General features: G+C 43.2%; 1 protein-coding gene and 1 long non-coding RNA gene across 4 annotated transcripts in view; one reads left to right on the top strand and one right to left on the bottom strand.

Annotated features, from left to right (window-relative positions):
- LOC147015695 (uncharacterized) overlaps positions 1-22,710 on the top strand; it is a 70,249-nt gene that overhangs the window by 22,611 nt on the left and 24,928 nt on the right. The window contains exon 3 of one of the 2 annotated variants that reach the window (XR_015049797.1): positions 21,181-21,326. This is a non-coding gene — a long non-coding RNA (uncharacterized LOC147015695). Of the gene's footprint in view, positions 1-21,180; positions 21,351-22,710 lie in introns of both variants that reach the window. The other variant, XR_015049796.1, reaches the window with a different exon arrangement.
- LOC147015696 (uncharacterized) overlaps positions 1-22,710 on the bottom strand; it is a 45,225-nt gene that overhangs the window by 2,590 nt on the left and 19,925 nt on the right. The window lies entirely within an intron of this gene.

Below are 22,710 nucleotides of genomic sequence, written 5' to 3'. Positions count from 1 at the left end.
GGGGGGGGGGACATCAGCAGCTCCTGCCTAAAGTCTAACCCTCTCAAAATACGATGAAAAAAAACAAACCAATAAAAATATTATTGAAAGAACAATGCCAAACATTAAGTAAGATTTTAAAACATGGCCAACAATGATGGCTTGGTCTGTGCTTGAATATGAAATAATCTTTAAATAATTTCATAATATATACATACAGTGGGGAGAACAAGTATTTGATACACTGCCGATTTTGCAGGTTTTCCCACTTACAAAGCACGTAGAGATCTGTCATTTTTATCATAGGTACGCTTCAACTGTGAAAGACGGAATCTAAAACAAAAATCCTGAAAACCACATTGTATGATTTTTAAATAATTAATTTGCATTTTAATGCATGAAATAAGTATTTGATACATCAGAAAAACAGAACTTAATATTTGGTACAGAAACCTTTGTTTGCAATTACAGAGATCAGACATTTCCTATAGTTCTTAACCATAGTAGAGTTCCCACAATAGGGTCCCGTGACCGTTTTTTCCGGGACCAAGGTTTGAAGGTTGATTTTAGTCAATTTGAGGGTGCTGATTAAAATGAGCTGGGGTGAACCTCGTGAAAATGTGGGCTAACTCGGCCAGATGCGAAAATTCAAAATGGCCGCCATGCTACTTCCAGCATATCAAAAATTGCATATCTTTGGTTCTACATGTCCGATTTTTATGATTTTTGGGTCAAAATATATGTTTTGAAGGTCAAGGATGTCATATATTACCATTCCAGATTGTTATATTTAAGGGTTAAGTCACAAAATATGAAATATAACTTTTCGGGGGCCAAATCCAAGATTGTCTTCGAGTAACATCTGGAAAATAGTAAAAAAAAATCAATTTTCTTCTCATAATATGATTGGCAGTGAATCTTTTCATGCAAGTAAATGTTTGTTTATATGTGGGAGTGCACAACAAATTGAGAGAAGAAGAGAAGGACGCAATCATTGTCTTTATTTTCAGAACATGATGTGTACATAATATCAATTTCTCAACTTTTACACTGTTCAGGTTGGTTATACAATTCTTTTGTATGTCCCTCCTGTACTTTATCTAGAACAGTTATATGATGAAAGAATATCAAAATTCCTTCATATTGTCTGTAGAGCAACAGTGTTTCAATGGAAAAAAATGAAATAAAACATGAATTATATCTGAATTCCCGGCAATTGACGCTTTCCCGGTCAGAATTCTTGTAATTTGCATTGACCAAAGTTTGATGTACTGTCCAAACTGTCTTTTATCTAAGACAGTCATAATAAAATAATATTAACATCTCTTATATTTTGACTGTGGCAATGTTTTTACAGTTGTAAATGAAATGAAATGAAATCTCCATTGAAACACATACATGTAATCCTTCAATCACTATCTGAGTCGCTGGCTCCAGTCACAAACTTCATCATTACTTTCAGCCTCATCATCGTGCAACAATATCTGTTGTTGTTCAACCAAGTCATGTAAACTTCTTGGGAGTGCATCATGGGTATACCTCACTGACACACATCTACCATCTTTCATTGTCCATCCATGGTTGGTGGGATTTGGGGGTGCATCCGGCTTGCTGCCGGATGCACCCCCAAATCTATATGCTGCCTGGATTTAAGACGCTCATGCTCACTGTGTTTGATGGAATTTTCCACACCATAGGCATCATTTACAAGAACAATCTGGCATATAGAGATGGGTCCAGAAATGTGTACATGAAAACATCAGATAGGTTTCCTGCCACAAAGAACTTCCAGGTGCTGTTCAGCAATCAGGGAAACAAACAAAGGCTGCAAAAGTTTCTAAAGGATGAGTTCACCAAGCTTGTAAAGAATCATAGAGAAATTGACTTTGTGTACTCCATCAGGCAAAATTGTTGGAACATCTCCTCCGGAGAAAGGATGGAAGAATTTGAATGTAGTCACATTGAGGCGGACACAATGCTGTTCTTCATCTATTCGCAAATCCGAAAAGCAGGAAAAATGGAGACAGTCGTGATTGATGCTGAGGACACAGATGTCGTGATTCTTTCTGCATATGTTGCACATCAACTGGAGGGCACCCTTGCTATCAAACGGAAAGACAAAATCATCAGCTGCAGAGACCTTTGCTCTGATGATGTAGCTGAAATATTAATCCCATTACACATCCATAGTGGATCTGATACAACATCTGGCTTCTATGGACATGGGAAAAACACAGTTTATGAAAAAGGAACAGGAACTCAGGAGGCATGCAATCTTTTGAAAGATGTTGGCAAAACACTTCCAGTGACACAAGAGGTGCTTCAGCAAATGGCCACATTCACTATTAGACACATCTATAATGACACAATCAGTAAAACGTTAGGTGAAGCCAGAGCACGGAAGTGTGGTCCGATGAAAAACAAGTCCACGTCCCGCATCCCACCAGATCCAGATTCTCACAATCTGCATGTGACGCGAGTTAACTACCAAGTTTACATTCAACTAAACTGTGACAAGCCGGATGCACCCCCAAATCCCACCAACCATGGATGGACAATGAAAGACGGTAGATGTGTGTCATTGAGGTATACCCATGATGCACTCCCAAGAAGTTTACATGACTTGGTTGAACAAGAACAGACATTGTTGCACGATGATGAGGCTGAAAGTAATGATGAAGTTTGTGACTCTGGAGCCAGCGACTCAGATAGTGACTGAAGGATTATATGTATGTGTTTCAATGGAGATTTCATTTAATTTAATTTACAACTGTAAAAACATTGCCACAGTCAAAATATAAGAGATGTTAATATTATTTTATTATGACTGTCTTAGATAAAAGACAGTTTGGACAGTACATCAAACTTTGGTCAATGCAAATTACAAGAATACTGACCGGGAAAGTGTCAATTGCCGGGAATTCAGATAATTCATGTTTTATTTCATTTTTTCCATTGAAACACTGTTGCTCTACAGACAAAATGAAGGAATGTTGATATTCTTTCATCATATTACTGTTCTAGATAAAGTACAGGAGGGACATACAAAAGAATGGTATAACCGACCTGAACAGTGTAAAAGTTGAGAAATTGATATTATGTACACATCATGTTCTGAAAATAAAGACAATGATTGCGTCCTTCTCTTCTTGTCTCAATTTGTTGTGCACTCCCACATATAAACAAACATTTACTTGCATGAAAAGATTCACTGCCAATAATATTATGAGAAGAAAATTGATTTTTAACTATTTTCCAGATGTCACTCGACGACAATCTTGGATTTGGCCCCCGAAAAGTTATATTTCATATTTTGTGACTTAACCCTTAAATATAACAATCTGTAATGGTAATGTATGACATCCTTGACGTTCAAAACATATTTTGAACCAAAAATCATAAAAATCGGACAAGGAAAACCAAAGATATGCAATTTTTGATATACTGGAAGTAGCATGGTGGCCATTTTGAATCTTCGCATCTGGCCGAGTTAGCCCACATTTTCACGAGGTTCACCCCAGCTCATTTTAATCAGCACCCTCAAATTGACTAAAATCAACCTTCAAACCTTGGTTCCGGAAAAACGGTCAAGGGACCCTATTGTGGGAACTCTACTACCAGGTTTGCACAGACTGCAGCAGGGATTTTGGCCCACTCCTCCATATCCTTCAGGTTTCGGGGCTGTCGCTGGGCAACAGACTTTCAACGCCCTCCAAAGATTTTCTATTGGGTTCAGGTCCGGAGACTGGCTAGGCCACTCCAGGACCTTGAGATGCTTCTTACGGAGCCACTCCTTAGTTGCCCTGGCTGTTTGTTTCGGGTCATTGTGATGCTGGAAGACCCAGCCACGCCCCATCTTCAATGCTCTTGTTGAGGGAAGGAGGTTGTTGGCCAAGATCTCGCGATACATGGCCCCATCCATCCTCCCCTCAATACGGTGCAGTCGTCCTGTCCCCTTTGCAGAAAAGCATCCCCAAAGAATGATGTTTCCCACCTCCATGCTTCACGGTTGGAATGGTGTTCTTGGGGTTGTACTCATCCTTCTTCTTCCTCCAAACACGGCGAGTGGAGTTTAAACCAAAAAGCTCTATTTTGGTCTCATCAGACCACATGACCTTCTCCCATTCCTCCTCTGGATCATCCAGATGGTCATTGGCAAACTTCAGACAGGCCTGGACATACACTGGCTTGAGCAGAGGGACCTTGCGTGCGCTGCAGGATTTTAATCCATGACGGCGTAGTGTGTTACTTATGGTTTTCTTTGATACTGTGGTCCCAGCTCTCTTCAGGTCATTGACCAGGTCCTGCCGTGTAGTTCTGGGCTGATCCCTCACCTTTCCTCATGATCATTGAGGCTCCACGAGGTGAGATCTTGCATGGAGCTCCAGACCGAGGGAGATCGACTGTTATCTTGAACTTCTTTCATTTTCTAATAATTGCGCCAACAGTTGTTGCCTTCTCACCAAGCTGCTTGCCTATTGTCCTGTAGCCCATCCCAGCCTTGTGCAAGTCTACAATTTTGTCCCGGATGTCTTTAGACAGCTCTCTGGTCTTGCCAATTGTGGAGAGGTTGGAGTCTGATTGATTGAGTGTGGACAGCTGTCTTTTATGCAGATAACGAGTTTAAACAGGTGCAGTTAACACAGGTAATGAGTGGAGAATGGGAGGGCTTCTTAAAGACAAAACTAACAGGTCTGTGAGAGCCAGAATTCTTACTGGTTGGGAGGTGATCAAATACTTATTTCATGCAATAAAATGCAAATTAATTATTAAAAAAAATCAATGTGATTTTTCAGGATTTTTGTTTTAGATTCCGTCTTTCACAGTTGAAGTGTACCTATGATAAAAATTACAGACCTCTACGTGCTTTGTCAGTGGGAAAACCTGCAAAATCGGCAGTGTATCAAATACTTGTTCTCCCCACTGTACATCTCCATACACATACATCTATGTTGTGTTATCCTGTCCTGTGTTGTCATTGAATTACTCCCTCAAACTTTTGTGAAATCGTACCAAACTTCCAGGCTGCACCTACCTCTCCCGTGTGTCTCGGGTAACTCACCTGCATTTTTAAAATTTATTTATATTTTCAGTACCTCCACCACGGAAGATGAAGCAGGTTATGTTTTCACCCCTCTCTGTCTGTTTGTTACTTGGAAAATCGAAGATTTTTCAAGTATATTGGTTAGTCAATTCTGTTATTCTGTCTGTCAATCACCTCCAGGTCACAATTTTTAACCGATCTTCACGAAACCACCACATGGTTGAGTTTCTCATAAGGAAGAAGCCTTTGTTTGAGGTCAAAAGGTCAACATCTATCTATAATTCCAGCAATCTGTGTGTGTGTGTCTGTCTGTCTGTCTGTCTGTCTGTCTGTCTGTCTGTCTGTCTGTCTGTCTGTCTGTATGTCTGTATGTCTGTATGTCTGTATGTCTGTATGTCTGTATGTCTGTATGTCTGTATGTCTGTATGTCTGTATGCGACCGCCGTTTCTCGACGACCGCCGGTCCGATCTGATTGAAGCTTGCCAGGAATATTGCTGGGCACCCATGGATGTGCCTTTTCAAGGTTTGATATTAATTGGATAAGTGGTTCCCAAGTTACGGCCATTTATCTGTCAACCAATGACAAGACACTGTGCTATGACATCACGAATGAGGTCACAATTAATGTTTATTTATTATTATTATTATGTTTTGCACGATTGATGGTCCGATCTGATTGAAACTTGCCAGGAATATTGCTGGGGACCCGCGGATGTGCCTTTTCAAGGTTTGATATTAATCGGATAAGCGGTTCCCAAGTTACGGCTATTTATCTGTCAACCAATGACAAGACACGGTGCTGTGACGTCATTAATTGTTTATTTATTATTATTTCTTTTTTGCATGATTGACGTCACAATTCTTCTTCTTCTTCTTCTTCGTTTGGTATGACGTGACAATCGACGCTGGGGACCTTAGTATGTGCCTTTTCAAGGTTTTATATCGTTCTTCATCCGTTTCATCTGTTTCCCAAGTGTTTCCCAAGGTTTGAAAGCTGTTTTTTTTCCCCAAGGCTTAAATTAATTGTTCAAATTATTAATTAATCCCAAGGTTTGAATTTTCCCAAGGAAAACAGCTGTTTCCCAAGGGTTTGAAAGCTGTTTTTTCCTGAGATTTGAATTAATTGTTGTGCTTGGTAGACATTTCTGAATACATTTTCAGAGAGAGGAGCGAGAGGAGGGGCGAGAGAGGGTTGAGAGAGAGGGGGCATCACAATTCAAGAGAGGGGGAGAGAGGAGGGAATGAGAGAGGGGGGCGAGAGAGGAGGGGCGAGAGAGGAGGGGCGAGAGAGGAGGGGGCGAGAGAGGAGGGGGCGAGAGAGGAGGGGGCGAGAGAGGAGGGGGCGAGAGAGGAGGGGGCGAGAGAGGAGGAGGCGAGAGAGGAGGGGGCGAGAGAGGAGGGGGAGAGGGGGCGAGAGGGGGCGAGAGGGGGCGAGAGGGGGGCGAGAGGGGGCGAGAGGGGGACGAGAGGGGGACGAGAGGGGGACGAGAGGGGGGACGAGAGGGGGGACGAGAGGGGGACGAGAGGGGGGACGAGAGGGGGGACGAGAGAGAGGGGCGAGAGAGAGGGGGAATCACAATTCAAGAGATCAGGAGAGAAGAGGAGGCGAGAGAGGAGGGGGTGAGAGTGGGGGCAAGAGAGGGGCGAGAGAGGAGGGGCGAGAGGGTGGGGGGAGCGAGAGAGAGGGGGCATCACAATTCTTCTTCTTCTTCGTTTGATATGACGTCACAATTGACGCTGGGGACCCGAGTGTTTCCCAGGTGTTTCCCAAGTTATGGCCATTTATGATACAGTTGGTCTGATCTTATTGAAAAAATGCCCCAATCCAGTCGTCGTTTACGAGAGCGAAGGAACGAAGCTGCACATACGGGCACGCACTCGTGTGTGTGTGTGTGTGTGTGTGTGTGTGTGTGTGTGTGTGTGTGTGTGTGTGTGTGTGTGTGTGTGTGTGTGTGTGTGTGTGTGTGTGTGTGTGTGTGTGTGTATATATATATAAACTATAACATACACAGTGCCTTCAGAAAGTATTCACACACCTTGGCTTTTGCCACATTTTGTTGTGTTAGTCTGAATTTACAATGGATTGAATTGAAATTGCTTTTGTTACCGATCTACACAACATACTCAATAATTAAGGCTTATGGAAGAACTGAATGACAGAGGTGGTAACATTGACAGTGTTGTGACAGTAGCAGCTTGCATACAAGGTAGGATAGAGAAATGAGGAACAAATGAACACACTGGCAGTGTTCCTAAATAAAAATAGTAGAGACATACAGGAAGGATAAGTGAGCTGAACGGGCTTCGTGGACAAAGAACAAGTGAGTCGACAGGAAAAGCTGCCAAACATGGCAAGTATAGAATAATGCACCTGTCGACAGGAAATGAGATTCAGTGAGGTAAGAAAAGGTCGGGAATAAAAATAGCAGATAACACGAGATGGTGATGGCATGTCATTTTTAAGTGGAGAGAAGAACATGATTGAACAGACTCAGGGAGGCAATCCCAATTGAGGCAAGAGGGGAGGGGAAGGGGGGGGGCAAAGAGTTTTGGTGAGGAGTTAGTTGAGAGAGTGCGGCCTCGTCGGACTCGTGAGGGCCAAATAGCTCAGAGGGCAGGTGTGGAATACGTTATTCGACACTTGTTGCCACTCCTTCGAAACAAATCAATCATTCATACTTTCAAAATAGAGGATTAAAATGACTATTGTAAGCATGATGTAAAAATTAGCTCTTTCGAGGTCAATTTGCATACGGTGCAGTCGTGTTTGTTTTTTACTACTTCTCTGTAGGGATCCATCCCAAATTGAACACAGCGACCAGTCACCTCATGATGACATAATAATAGGCAATGGAAGGGTGCAACAAAGGATTGCAAGTGCATCACTCTTAAGCTCAAAATGTTCAGATGTCTTCTTTTGTAGATTTCCAGAGTAGTGAGCAGAGGTGTGATGCCATTTAATAGGTGGAAAAGAGCAAAACTACATATTGCTTTAACTCCAAAGTGCAACAGTGTTGCCAAGTATTGTGAAGAGACCAGCATTAGTTCAATGTCAGTGCAGCTTATAATGGAGCAAGCAAACGTAAATAAACTGGCTCTCTAAGTACTGAGCAGTTTATTTTCCCCCCATAAAGTAAACCTTTTCACATGTTATTCCAGTTTGTGAGGGGGGTGGGGGAGCACACATCAAACAATTCCATTCCACCGCCTGCACATCTTCTTCATGCATTTCCCAGAAGAGGTACTCCCATCATCCTAATCTCCCTGAGGAACACCTTGTATAACCACACAACACTGTGTGAAGCACGCACGTACGCCACTTTTTATGAATTGTGTAGTATCGGTGCTATTCCTTAAATATAATTTAAAGGACTGCTGTAAATGATGTTAATTTCACAACATGCTACATTCAACTTTATTTAAATTGTAAACCTCAAAACATTGTTCCCTTACCTAAAGGCCCTGTCACACCTTGACGTTTTAGCCAGCGTATGGCAAGGTCTCAAAATGTATGTAAAACGCTGGCGTACGCTGAATTATTGATGTTTTTAAAAAAATTTTGGCCGTATTATAACGTGTTGGACGTATGCATAACGTATGAGTAACATACACAGAACGTTTTAATCACATATAGATAACTTATACCAACGAATGCTGAGCGTGTTGTCGGCGTTCACAACTTATGCCCAACGATAGTGTAACTTATGCATAGCGCGCGGCAACGTATCGCCGACGATCACGTGGCGTAGGCTATTCATAGGCTGCGGCTCGACGATTCAAATCATAACCGCACTAGACATCGAAGTGTGAAGCAGCTGTCACACCTTGACGTTTTAGCCAGCGTATGAAAAATTTGCCGAACCAAGCTGGCACACGTCGAATACATTATGGGTAAGTTTTGTATACGTTAATAGCACGCTGGCATACATCGTAGTACGCTGGCATACGTCGTCATACGCCGAGTACGTCGAGAAATTTTCAGCATGTTGAAAATTTCTCGACGTACTCGACATATGACACATCCCGCATACGCTGGCATAAGTTGTAGGCACGCTACGCGATCGTTGACACACGTCGACATACGTTACTCATAAGTCGAAATACGTCAATGTAATGGTTAGAGTCAGTGTTCCAGACTCCCTGGTTTTATTTTTTCTTCGGTATGACGGTGATGTTGACACTTCGATTTCTAGTGCGGTTATGATTTAAATCGTTGAGCGGCAGCCTATTAATTATATTATAACCGCACTAGAAATCGAAGTGTTAACATCACCGTCATACCGAAGAAGAAGAAAAAAAAAAAAAACAACAACCAGGGAGTCTGGAACACTGACGCTAACCATTCCATTGACGCGTTTCGACTTATGAGTAACGTACAAGTAACGTACAAGTAACGTGTGTCGACGCATGTCAACGATCGCGTAACGTGCCTACAACACGTTACTCATAGGTTAGAAATAAGTTTCGGGTACGATAAACATTACCTCGACGTGTTTCGACTTATGAGTAACTTAAAGTAACGTGTGTCGACGTGTGTCAACGATCGCGTAACGTGCCTACAACTTATGGCCAGCATTATGCGGAACGTGTGAGTCATACGCTGGCATGCGTCGAAAAATTTCAAGCATGGAAAATTTGTCGAACACCTCGGTGTACTACGACGTATGCCAGCGTACAAAGACGTATGCCAGCATACTCTTAACGTATACAAACTTACCCATAATGTATTCGACGTGCCAGCGTTTTAGCCAAATTTTGCATATGTCAAGCATACGCTGGCTAAATCGTCAAGGTGTGACAGGGCCTTAAAATACGAATCGTAACCTGTAAGCAATTGACTGGTTTCCCGACCGCATGTATCATCAGCTGGGCATCAAACGGCATCCTGGGATCCACAACCTTGGTCATGGATCCACATCAATAAATTACCAACATCAAGAGATCCACAACCTCTGTTACGTCCAGGCAGTCAGTTAACCAATCAATGCAACATCACTATTCAAACTTCTCTCGCATGAGGCTTTAATGTATCATCACATATTTATAACTCTCAACAAAGATGATAATATAACCATTATACATATGATAATACATTAGATTATGCAGATCTTACCTCAATTATAAAATGTCCACCAACCAGCACATACACCTTACTTACCTCTGAATCAAACTGTCATTTACAATGCCTTCAGAAAGTATTCACAACCCTTGACTTTTTTCACATTGTGTTGTGTTACAGCCTGAATTTTAAAATGATTAAATCTAAATGTTTTGTCACTGATTATACACAAAATACCCCATAATGACAAAGTGAAAACATGTTTTTAGAAATTTTTACAAATTAATTAAAAAAGAAAACCTCAAATGTGTTGCATCAATAAGTATTCAACTCTTGCAATGACACTCCAAATTGAGCTCACGTGCATCAGATTTCCTTTCATCATCCTTGAGATGTCTCTACAACTTGATTGGAACCCACCTGTCGCCAATTCAATTCACTGGACATTATTTAGAAAGAAACACACCTTTCTATAAATGGTCGCACAGTTGACAGTGCATATGAGCACAAACTCTACCATGAAGTCCAAGGAACTCTCCATGGAACTCCGAGATAGAATTGTGAGGAGGCATAGATCTGAGGAAGGGTATAAAATAATTTCTAGAGCATTGATAGTTACGAAGAGCACAGTGAGCTCCATAATTAGGAAATGGAAAGAATATGGAACTACCCAGACTCTTCCTAGACCTGGCCATCCAACGAAACTGAGCAACTGAGCACAAAGGACCAACTGGTCAAGGAGGTGACGAAGAACCCAATGACCACTTCGACCAATCTGACAGAACTACAAGGTTCCATGGCTGAGATTGGAGAACCTGCCGGAAGGACAACAGTCTCTGCAGCACTTCGCAAATCTAGGCTTCATGGGAGAATGGCCAGATGCAAGCCACTCCTGAGAAAAATGCACACGACAGCATGTCTGGAGTTGGCAAAAATGCACACAACAGCATGTCTGGAGTTGGCAAAAATGCATGTGAAGGACAGAGCATAAGGCAAATGATTCTGTGGTCTGATCAGACTAAAATTGAACTCTTTGGCCTAAATGAAAAGCGCTACATCTGGCGGAAATCAAGCACAGCTCATCACCCATCTAACACCATCCCTACCATGAAACATGGTGGTGGAAGCATCAGTGGGGATGCTTTTCAGTGGCAGGGACTGAGAGACATAAATATAGAGGGAACAATGAATGGAGCCAAATACAGGAAAATCCTTGAGGAGAACCTGCTTCAGAGTGCAAAAGACCTCAGATGGCGGTGAAGATTTATGTTCCAACAGGACAATGACCCCAAGCATACAGCCAAAACAACAATGAAATGGCTTCAGAGCAAGAACGTGAAAGTCCTGGAGTGGCTCAGCCAAAAGCCAGAGTTGAATCTCATTGAGAATGTGTGGAAAGAAGATTGCTGTTCATCGATGAAGAAGATTGCTGTCCATCCAACTTGATTGAGCTTGATCAGATCTACAAAGAAGAATGGGAGAAAATCCCCAAATCCAAATGTGCAAAGCTGAAACAGACATATCCAAGAAGACTCGAAGCTGTAATCACTGCCAAAGGTGCTTCGACAAAGTATTGACTCAGGGGGTTGAATACTTATTGATGCAAGACATTTCAGTTTTTCATTATTTTGTAAAAATTTCGAAAGACATGTTTTCACTTTGTCATTATGGGATATTTTGTGTTATTCACTGACAATTTAAAAAAAAATAGAATCCATTTTAAATTCACAAGGAAACAAGGAAATTCGACACAGGTGGAGGCCATTCAGCCCATCATGCCTGCACGACAACACACTAATTTATCAACACAAGATCAAAACTAGAAGGGCACTCGGTAGAGCACATACCTCCGCCATGTTATGCCTGATTCACGAGAACATATCAGGCCCATTACATTTTTGAAACATCATGCTACACAGTACTATATCGTTTTTGGCCCTCCAGTATCTCAATGGTAAAGAATCACTTTAAAAAACAAATAATTTTCGTAGTCAGATCCGGATCTGGATCTTCAGCAAAATCTAATTAGTTCGTCCTTGTCACACACCCAACCTGTCCAAAAATTTCACCCGGATCAGTCCACAACTTTTTGAGATATCCTGCACACAAACAGACAAACAGACAGACAGAAAGGGGTGAAAATATAACCTCCTTCACCTTTAGTGGCAGGGGTAATAAGAAAACGCAAAATGTAAAAAAAAAAAATTTTAATTGTGTTTTTATTTTATTTTAGTTTTTATAGTTTTTTTCCCAATTCTTTCCAGGGGAGGGGGCATGAGCTTGGGCAAAAAAAAAACACACATCAACTAATTGACGAGATCCCCATTTACAACACTCGATACACATGCACACAATAACCCATCAATGCTCAAGCTACCCAAAAGTCCCATCAACCTCACTATAACACTATCTCCAATACTTCCAGGTACCTATCTAATTCCAATTTAAACTTATCTCCTGTTTCTCCAGCCACTACCTTTCCAGGGAGACCATTCCATGCAGTAACTACTCTCTCAGTAAAAGTCCTCTGCCTTACTACCATCTTAACTCTCCTCTTCTTTACTCTCAGGCTATGGGCCCTGGTCCTATCACAGTCTACTCTGTTGAATAATTAATCTGTAATTATTTTATCTCTACCTTTCATTTTCTTTAACATCTCAATCATATCTTCTCGTAACCGCCTCCTTTCTAGTGTATAAAGCCCTGTCTTCTTCAGCCACTCCTCATAGCTGAGTCGAGCTTGGCCTGGAATCAATCGAGTAGCCCTGCGCTGAAGCCTCTCTATGGCATCTATGTCCTTCCTAAGTTGTGGTGACCAAATCTGCACAATATTCTAAATGTGGCCTCACTAAATTCCTGTACAATGTTAACATCACCTCTTTTGATTTGTAATTGATCCCCCTCCGAATATAGCCTAAAACCCGATTTGCTTTACATATAGCTGCCTGGCACTGTGCTGCCTGCTTACCTCCCATATCTATTACCACCCCCAAATCCTACTCCTGTGCGACACACTCCAAAATTACCCCTTGCATCCTGTAATCCCTATTTTCATTGTTCTTTTCCAATCCCCAACACCTTACACTTGCTCAGGTTAAATTCCATCTGCCAATCTTTCACCAAATCTATGCAAGTATCAGTACTTTCCTGAATCTGATCACCACCTCATCTGTTATCCACCTCACATCCAAGCTTTGTGTCATCTGCAAACTTGGAAAGCTTCCTCTTCACCCCACTATCCAAATCAATGATGTAAATAATGAATAGTAATGGTCCGAGTACTGATCCCTGGGAACCCCGCTACTTACATCCTCCCAGCAAGGCATCCTCCCACTCACAGACACTCTTTGCTTCCAACCACTAAGCCAGTTTGCAATCCAATTGGCTACCTGACCAGCCACTCCACAAGCCCTCACTTTGGCTCACAACCTCTGATGTGGTACCTTATCAAATGCCCTCTTAAAGTCTAGATATAGTATGTCCACTGCCTTTCCCTCAACCACCCAATCAGACACTGCTTCATAGAACTCTAAAAGATTTGTTAAACAAGAACTACCTTTGGTAAACCCATGCTGACTCCCTTTAATTAGTTTGTATTTATTTAAATGGTTCCTCATCTGGTCCTTAATTAATGTCTCCAACACCTTCCCCACAACTGAAGTCAAACAAACAGGTCTATAGTTTCCCAATTCTTCTCTGGATCCTTTCTTAAATAATGGTGTTACATTTGCTACTCTACAATCCTCTGGTACCTGTCCTGACTCCAGGGAACGATTGAAAATATCCGTTAACATCTCGCTTACCTGCTCAGCCACCTCCCTCAATACTCTCGGTTGCATATGATCTGGACCCGGAGCATTATCTTCTCTTAGATTACCTAGCTGTTCCTTTACTTCCTCCACTCCAACCTGGATCTTCTGTAAAAACCCTTCCTCACCTCCTCGATAGATACTGTTACGGCTGTGGAAATTCGCATTACACCATAAAGGGCCCTCAGGTGAGATATCTCTGTAGGTACATGTGTAGTTAGCCCAAACCCATTGTATAGAGGGAATTTATGTGATCCATTCGGGCTGCGATCCTTCAGTTAGTCGTTTTTCTTTCTCTATCTTTTATTTCAAACAAACAAAAACCGCCAACGATGCTGGTGGGTTTTTCCCGCCATTCTTCCCCACGCTTGGTGTGAAGGAAGGGGGAAGGGCAGCTCGCCGCCGATTCGTGAATGAACAGCGTGAGGCGGTCGGGGTGAGGGAACGCCCCTTTTCGAGAACCCTCTCGAAGGAGGGTGGAGCCGAAAACGGGGCGGAGCCCCACGCTATAAAGGACGAACACGGGCGGGGCGCTCGCTTTCTCTTCCTCCACTCGCTTCCTCTTCGCTCGTCTGCATGTGGTTGTTGCTGTTGGTGGTTCGTTCGTCCATGAGTTCTTCAGAGAGTTATCCTACGAGTCCAGCTGGAGGGCGTCGAGTCGGCGCATCCTCGTCCTGGGCCCTGTCGCAGTCTACAGCGGGAGAGGGCGAGCCTTCTGCCAGGTGCCGGAAGCCCCGTTCGTGGCGCGGAGCGGCTACACGTGCCGGCGCGAGTCGCAGACCACATCGGGGGAGGCTCGGATTTGAGGTCAAGGACGCGACGCTGGACGACGCATGCAGGGAAGTCGCAACTTTCTCTTTTCCTTTGGGTTTGTGTAAATGACTGTGGGTGGCACCTGTCCTTGAAGTAAAACTGGTTAAGTGTTGCCATGTGTACGCGTATTCGGTTTTAACTCTTTCTTTGCTTTTTATGTGCATACGTGCTTGTCTGTGTGTGTGTTAATAAAGTGCATTCATTGTGTGAACTTGTTCCCCGTTTCGCTGCGTCCTTTCCTTTGTTTGACTCTCCATCTTGCATCATGTAAGGGGTTCGTAGTGGGTTCAACATCCCGGGAATTAATCTGAACCATCCAGATTGACGATAACACCGCTCGGTTATCCTGATAGTACGGAACGGGCCGCCCAAGCGGCTCATGTCCGGAGTCGACCTGTGGCGAGGTACGATCGCCCGATTAACCATCCGCGTGGGTACTTAGGTAGGTCGAGTTTGGCGAACAACCCTATCCTACGCGGGTGGCTGACTGGCACGATTGTGGTGAGGTCGAAAGGCCCACCCGTGACTAGCTCCCGGCGTTGGTCTGAGAGGGTCACAACAGGATTGTCCGTCCGGTAGGCGACGTGCCGCGATTCGAGTTACGTGGCCGTTCGCACGCCGGCGGGCGCGAATTCGCAACAATACTCTCAGCTATTAGCAATTCTCCTGATAGTCCAGTCAAATTCGTATCTTCACCCACCACTAATTGCAAAAGAATCATTTCCACTGCAGTGCATTTCAGTAAGACCCCCTAATCACCATACTAAAAGTCCTAAAAAATCCTAGCATGGGAAAGTAGTGTAATTTGCATAATATGAAAATTGGCTTCCGCCATAAGAGAAAATTCATATTTTCGCTATAACTTTGCATCTAAGTACCCAATTGAAGCAAATCAAGTGTCTAAACCCATGTTTTCAAGGTCAATGAACATGATAGGCACATTTGCAAATTAATATTTTGAATATAATTTGCATATTATGCAAATTAGTTTCAGAAATTATAGAAATTTCTAAATTTCACTATTATTTTCCATATAAGGAACAAGTATCCAAACCCATATTATGAATATAACTTGCATAAAATATGCATATTAGCTTTTAGCAATTAGAGAAAAATAAAAAAATGTCAGATAACTTTGCATCTATGTGCCTGATACAAACAATAAAGTCATATAAAAGCAAGTCTGAAAAATTAACTAAAGCAGCAACAAGCAATACCTGAAATACTTAAAGTGGGGACACCCAATCAAGATAAGATACATTTAACACAGGTTTTCACTGCTAATCAGTAATGTAGTTAGTGTTCTTAATGAATTTTCAGGTAATATTGTTACGAATCTGGAAGCCATGAGCACTCAACATACAGGTCCTATAGCTCAGTTATTTCGATAAGTAAATGTGGATAGATAGCTTCCTTTCCCTGTGTCTAATGGATAATTAAATGTTCATGCGCTGTGGCGTTATTTTGATAGTCAGGGTTTTCTTTTATTTTTACACCACCAACAGCAACAACACCAGCATCACCGTCACCTTCACCTCGCTCTGACCGACGCCATTGCCTACGTGCGTTTCAGCACGTATGTGGGTGGAGCCCACACAGGATAATGTTCCTCTGCCTGTTTGGAGGGCGGTCCGCAGCGACGGCCATCACGCCCCTCCTGTCCAATCAACGGCCTTGGCGCCACTTTTGGCCAATGACAGGGCGACGAGCGCATTTTGCACGCCAAAACCGTCCAGTGATGGAAAGCGGGGAGGGAGGAGGTGTTCCCTCCCCCCCCCCCCGGACAAGGGTGAATAAGGTTGCGGCGTGATCGGACCTAGAGGAGAGTTTTTGGTTGTCGGGACGAGCACTGAACGGAGCTCAGGAGTCTGATCGCGGCTCGCTTGGCACCTGCTTCTATCATCGCCTCTCACTGGTGCCTGGTTCTATCATCACCTCTCGCTGGTGCCTGGTTCTATCATCGCCTCTCGCTGGTGCCTGGTTCTATCATCGCCTCTCGCTGGTGCCTGGTTCTATCATCGCCTCTCGCTGGTGTCTGGTTCTATCATCGTCCCGTCGCTGGCGCCTGGTTCTTCGGACCGCATCTCGACACTGGCCTGGTTCGCCCGTGTCAGCCGAACCACACGAGGTGGACAGGTCCGTGTCCTTCTGGGTATCTGTGTGTCTGTCGGTGGGCCCATCTTTAAGTAGTAAATTGTTAAGTGCCTTCGCTGTACATTATTTGCCTTGCATCTCTTATTAGTCGTGATAACTCTGCCCTTACGTGCTTCCCTCCTTCCCCACCTGCTGTTAATAAATACCTTATTTGTTAAATGTATCAGCTCGTTTTTGTGTTTCTTTTGTTGGTTTAATACGGTGCGTGTTGGGGAATTAGAAAGGCCGTTGTTGCCGTAGTAGTGTGCATTTGGGACCAACGGAAGCTCGGTGACCATCCGCTCGGGTCACGCACAGGTCGAGCGCGCATACCGCTCGTCCCGTACGAGTGCCGTCGAGGGTGTGAATACTCGGGAGCTCGCCACGTGGTCTCTAGGTATTTTGAAGTTTGGCAAATAACCTTGTACCACGTGGTGGAATTATTGACGATTCAGTCCGGTAAGGGACCCGTACCCTCGGAGTTTTCCGAAAGGTACGATCTAAATTCCGGGTGTTCAGCAGAGTCGACCCTACTGCTCCACCTAGCGGTCGTGCTCGCAGCCGATCCCTGGCCTGCAACAATATATCAATCAGTATCATTGCTGTCATCTACCTCCACCCGAGATGAATTATCACAACTTACACCTTTACATACCCCACACATCCATGTACAGTCAATAGGAATACGCTTGCAGGTGCATCTGCTGGTGCTACACCCAGTCTTGCAGTTACACCTGAATATCTTGGTCAACTTCTCTGGTGCAGCAGGGAGATGTGTCTGCATCATACCTGATCATGCTGGCCTCTTAGGACGAAGGACAAATGCCACTTCCCACAGAAGATCGATGTGATACGTTGGATCATGCACTTCCATTGCCTGCAGTTCTTTGTATGTCAATGGATTACATCCTGTGTGCTGAGATTTGAAAGTTATGATGTTGATCCTTCCCACTTTTATGATGTCATCCGCTGTCGCTGATACTCTAAGTGCAGGTTTACTAAAGGCCCGGTCACACCTTGACGTTTTAGCCAACGTATGCCGATTTTTGATTTTTTTTTCTAAAACGCTGGCACACGTTGAATACGTTATGGGTAAGTTTTGATAACATTGAGAGCACGCTGGCATACGTCGTAGTACGTTGCCATACGTCGTTGTACGTTGGCTTTAAACGTTGTACTTTTCGGTTGTCCTCAAATTTTTTCATGCTTGAAATTTCACGACGTATGCCGGCGTATGACTCACACGTTCCGCTACGCTGGCCACAAGTTGTATGCAAGGTCTGCGATCGTTGACAGACGTCAACACATGCTACTTGTAAGTTAATCACAAGTTGAGACATGCCGAGGTAATGTTTAGCGTACCCGAAACTTATTTCTAACCTATGATTAACGTGTTGTTGGCACGTTACGCGATCGTTGCCACACATCGACAGACGTTACTTTTAAGTTACTCATAGGCTGAAAGACGTCGGTATAATGGATCGTCCTTGCGTCAGCGTCCACGGCCACGGCCAGGACACTTATTTGCAGCATTCTTCAAAACTTTTCTTCGGCATGACGAGGATGTTCACACTTCGATGTCTAGCTTGGCTATGATTCCAATTGTCCATCGGCAGCGTCTATTTAAAATAGTCGAGTTTGAGCGTTTTAACACGTTCAGAAGAAACGTTTCAAATTTCCAAACCCCAGCGTCAAAAAAAAACAAAAAAAAAAAACAAAGGTGAGTGACAGCAATTTAAATCGTTCATTGTAAACAATGAAACTCGCTGAGTGGTACCGTTTAAAAGTCGTTGAGTGTAAAAAAAATCCAATTGTTGAGCGCAAGCGTCTACTTTCAATAGTGGAGATGCAGCCATTTAAATCGTTGAGTGGCAGCCTATGAACCTACCCGTGGACACGCGGACGCAAGGACGATCCATCATAACCCACACCCTCCCCCTTACACCCACCTACTACTGCCAACATGAACAAACTACTACTAATACTAATACTAATACTGATACTGATACTGTTACTGCTGACATGGACATCGACTCAAAAAGGACTCGAAAACACTGTTGGGTTCCCCTTTTATGAACACCATTTTTATATACCAATTCCCAAAACCGCTGGGAACACGTCTTCATATGGCAGTTGTAACCTAGAAACACGTTCATTTATTTTTTTTTTTTGTCGACCGGAAGACGTCATTTGAATACGTCTACATACGTCGATGTGTGTTGGGACTACGTAAAGAATTGGTTCAAAGCACGTCAAATATAAGTTCGAAATAAGTTTCGCGTAAAAAAGACATTACCGCGACGTGTTTCGAATTATGAGTAGCTTATGAGTAGCCTTTGTGGACGTGTGTAAGCGTCCACATATCGTGTGTAAAACTTATCCTCATCGCATGCGAACGTGTGTCATACGCCGAGTACGTCGTAAAATTTTGAACATGTTCAAAATTTCTTGACGTACTCTACTTACTACGACTTATGATAGCGTATTTAGCGTTCTACTCGCGCATACCAAACTTACCCATACCGTATTCGACGTGCCCCAACGTTTTAGACACACTTTTTGTTACGTCGGCATACGCTGGCAAGATCGCCAAGGTGTGACCGCGATTTTGACCCTTCCATTTCTACGGCAGTTATGATTTTAATCGTTGTACGTCAGCCTTTTAATAGGCTACGCCACGACATCGTCGGCGATGCGTGCAACGCGCTATGCCTGAGTTAGACTATCGTTGGGCATCGGTTGTGAAGGCCGACAACAGGTTCAGCATTCGTTGGTATAAGTTATCTATAACACAACGAAACGTTCTGTGTAGTTACCAATGCGTTATACATAAGACCAAGTCGCTATGAATACGTCCGAATCTTTAAAAAAAAACATCAAAAGTTCAACGTAAGCCAGCGTTTTACATAAATTTTAACACGTTGCCATCGCTGGCTAAAACATCAAGGTGTGACCGGGCCTTAAGCAGCTTTCCTGGTGTGAAAGTGGAAATAATCCCCATTCCATGGAATGTTCCAAAGCCATCAAGAGTTCTTATATTGTGATCAACATTGTCACCAACATGCTGAATGAACTCTCCAGATCCAGGCTCAGGCAACTCTGCCCCTTGTGTAAGAGCGGCACTTTTCTCGAACTTCCGCACTTCAGAATAGGAACAACTGAAGCCGCGTTTATGAAGAGTATCTACGATGAATCGTGATGAAAACTGATGATGCATTTCAGTTGCTAGACCAAATTGCAATGGGGCTAGAATGACTCTTGGCCTTGTTGCTTGCATTATAGCTTGTCCAATTGATGCTCCCTTCAGATCAGTGTTTTTGCCAATGAACAAACCTTGCAACAACATCAGTAGTGACTGTGAATTGAACTGCACAGATGCTTCTGTTGATATGATGACATGTTCTCTGGTTGGATACACATTATAAGAAGAGTCAACTGCCTTTATGTCACTCTTGATAAGCTTGGCAACTGTGTTTATCATTCGTATTTTCTCAATATTGGGGTCCTCTTTCTTCTGTTCCTTGTAAAAGTCATGGAGAATATTTGCTGCTGTTCGTCTAAAAGTTACAACATTTGGCTTCCCATTCAGCTCGGTTATTATGATATTGTCACCAAAATGTTACATGAGTTTACTCTTCATATGTGTAAAGCCATAAGCTACAACCTCTGAACCCAAAAGACCTGTCTCCCTTTTTTAGGTAATCTCTACCGAGATGACCAAATAAAGCCAGACCAAATGTCCGTCTGTCAACAATTTTCTTTCCGATCTTAATGAAACTTAGTATGTGGGTAGAGGTCGATGAGTGTTGCACAACGATATAACTTTTGTCCGGGTTCAAGGTCAGGGTCAAGGTCACGAGGTCACGTAAGTTATAAAAATCGCCATTTTCAAAACTTATCTTGTCTGCCATTCTACAAGATATTCGACAACTGTTTATTGATTATGATAGTAAAAAATATTATCTTGTATCTAACCGGACAGATTTTTGAATTTCCGTCCCGTTTGGCCGCCACATAACCTGGAAGATGGTCAAAAACACCTCCCGGTACAAAGAAAACTTTTTACTTCCGATGTTGATGAAATTTGGTATGTGGGTAGAGATTGATGAGTGATACTCAATGACATACTTTTCCCCGGATTCGAGGTCAGGGTCAAGGTCACGAAGTCACGAAAGTTGCCATTTTCAAAACCTATCTAGTCTGTCATTTTAGGAGATATCTGGCAACGGTTCATCGATTATGATAGTAAAAAACATTATAGAGATGACCGTCACCCCCACACAGGGGTAATTTTCTCAATCAAGTCTGTTATTGTAATCTGTTCATCATCATTTTCCACCAGGTACTTTCAACCAACAGGAATGCTTCATATCTTTCTGCTTCTTTGGGTCTGCCAAGCCGGTTGTTTCTTTGCAACACACCGAGTCCAGAGGAATGTTGCTGTGGAACCTGCTTTCCAGTCCTGAAGTTGACATTACAGCTTTGATGGTAAACTGCATCGGCTGCGATTAGGTAATGAGCATATGCAATTCTGCCTGAAACCAACGTAGACCATTCATCTTTCCTTTGTGCACATGAATGCAAGACAATATTTTGGAATGATGTGGTTCTTCCAGGATAGACGTCCATGCCATCACGCTTTTTCTCATTGTAAGTAGCTGGTTCACCACAAAACAAACAGTGCTTGTCCAAACTGAACGTTGCCGTTTCTGAACGAAGGATACATGGTGAGGGCTGATCTTGTTCAGTTACTTTTCCTGTGCCTTTGCAATCGTCTGTGGATGAGTGAAAACCCGTCGGCATTCTGTGTGTACTCGCTGACCTTTATGAGTTCTTATACTACTTCCTTGCTGCTCACTGGCCCTGTTGATACTCTCGCTCCCCTTTTCTCGTAGGATTGCATTATCCTGACCATCTTCGAAACTCTTCTCGCAGAAAACACACTTAGCCATAGCTATCTGTAATTCATGAAATAACAGAGCAGAAACAATATAACTTAGGGCTAGGGTTACGGTTCAATCGGATACAGTACTTAGATGCAAAGTTACAGTGAAAATATGAATTTTCTCTTATGACAAACGAATTTGCATAATATGCAAATTATATTCAAAAATATTAATTTGCAAACGTGCCTATCATGTTCACTGACCTTCAAAACATGGGTTTGGACACTTGATTTGCTTCAATAGGGTAATTAGATTGAAAGTTATAGTGAAAATATGAATTTTCTCTTTTGGTGGAAGCTAATTTTCTTCTTCTTCTTCCTCTTTCGGCTTGCTCCCGCTAGGGGTCGCCACAGCGGACCAACTGTCTCCATTTTGCTTTATCCTCCACATCTTCCATTGACACTCCAACCACCCGCATGACCGCCCTCACCGCATCCATGAACCTCTTCTTTGGCCTTCCTCTTCTCCTCCTGCCTGGCGGCTCCATCTTCAACATCCTTCTCCCGATATACTCCGTTTCCCTCCTGTGCACATGTCCAAACCATCGCAATCTCGCCTCTCTCACTTTGTCTCCAAACCGTCCTACCTGCGCTGTCCCTCTAATACACTCATTTCTTATCCTATCCATCCTCGTCACTCCCAACGAGAATCGCAGCATCTTTAACTCTGCCACCTCCAGCTCTGCTTCCTGTCTTTTTGTTAGCGCCACCGCCTCCAAACCATACAACATAGCTGGTCTCACTACCGTCTTGTATACTTTCCCCTTCACTCTTGCAGCTACCCTTCTGTCACAAATCACTCCTGCAACTCTTCTCCACCCACTCCATCCTGCCTGCACTCTCTTTTTCACTTCTCTCCCACACTCTCCGTTACTTTGGACAGTTGATCCCAAGTATTTAAACCAATCCACCTTCCCCACCTCAACT

The sequence above is a fragment of the Eptatretus burgeri genome, chromosome 12 (genome assembly GCF_056783735.1).
Source record: "Eptatretus burgeri isolate ZD-2024b chromosome 12, Ebu_testis_v1, whole genome shotgun sequence".
In the NCBI taxonomy this organism is placed as follows: Eukaryota; Metazoa; Chordata; class Myxini; order Myxiniformes; family Myxinidae; genus Eptatretus; species Eptatretus burgeri.
Note: the sequence above shows the minus strand (reverse complement) of the source record. Positions and strands in the feature narration are given on the sequence as shown.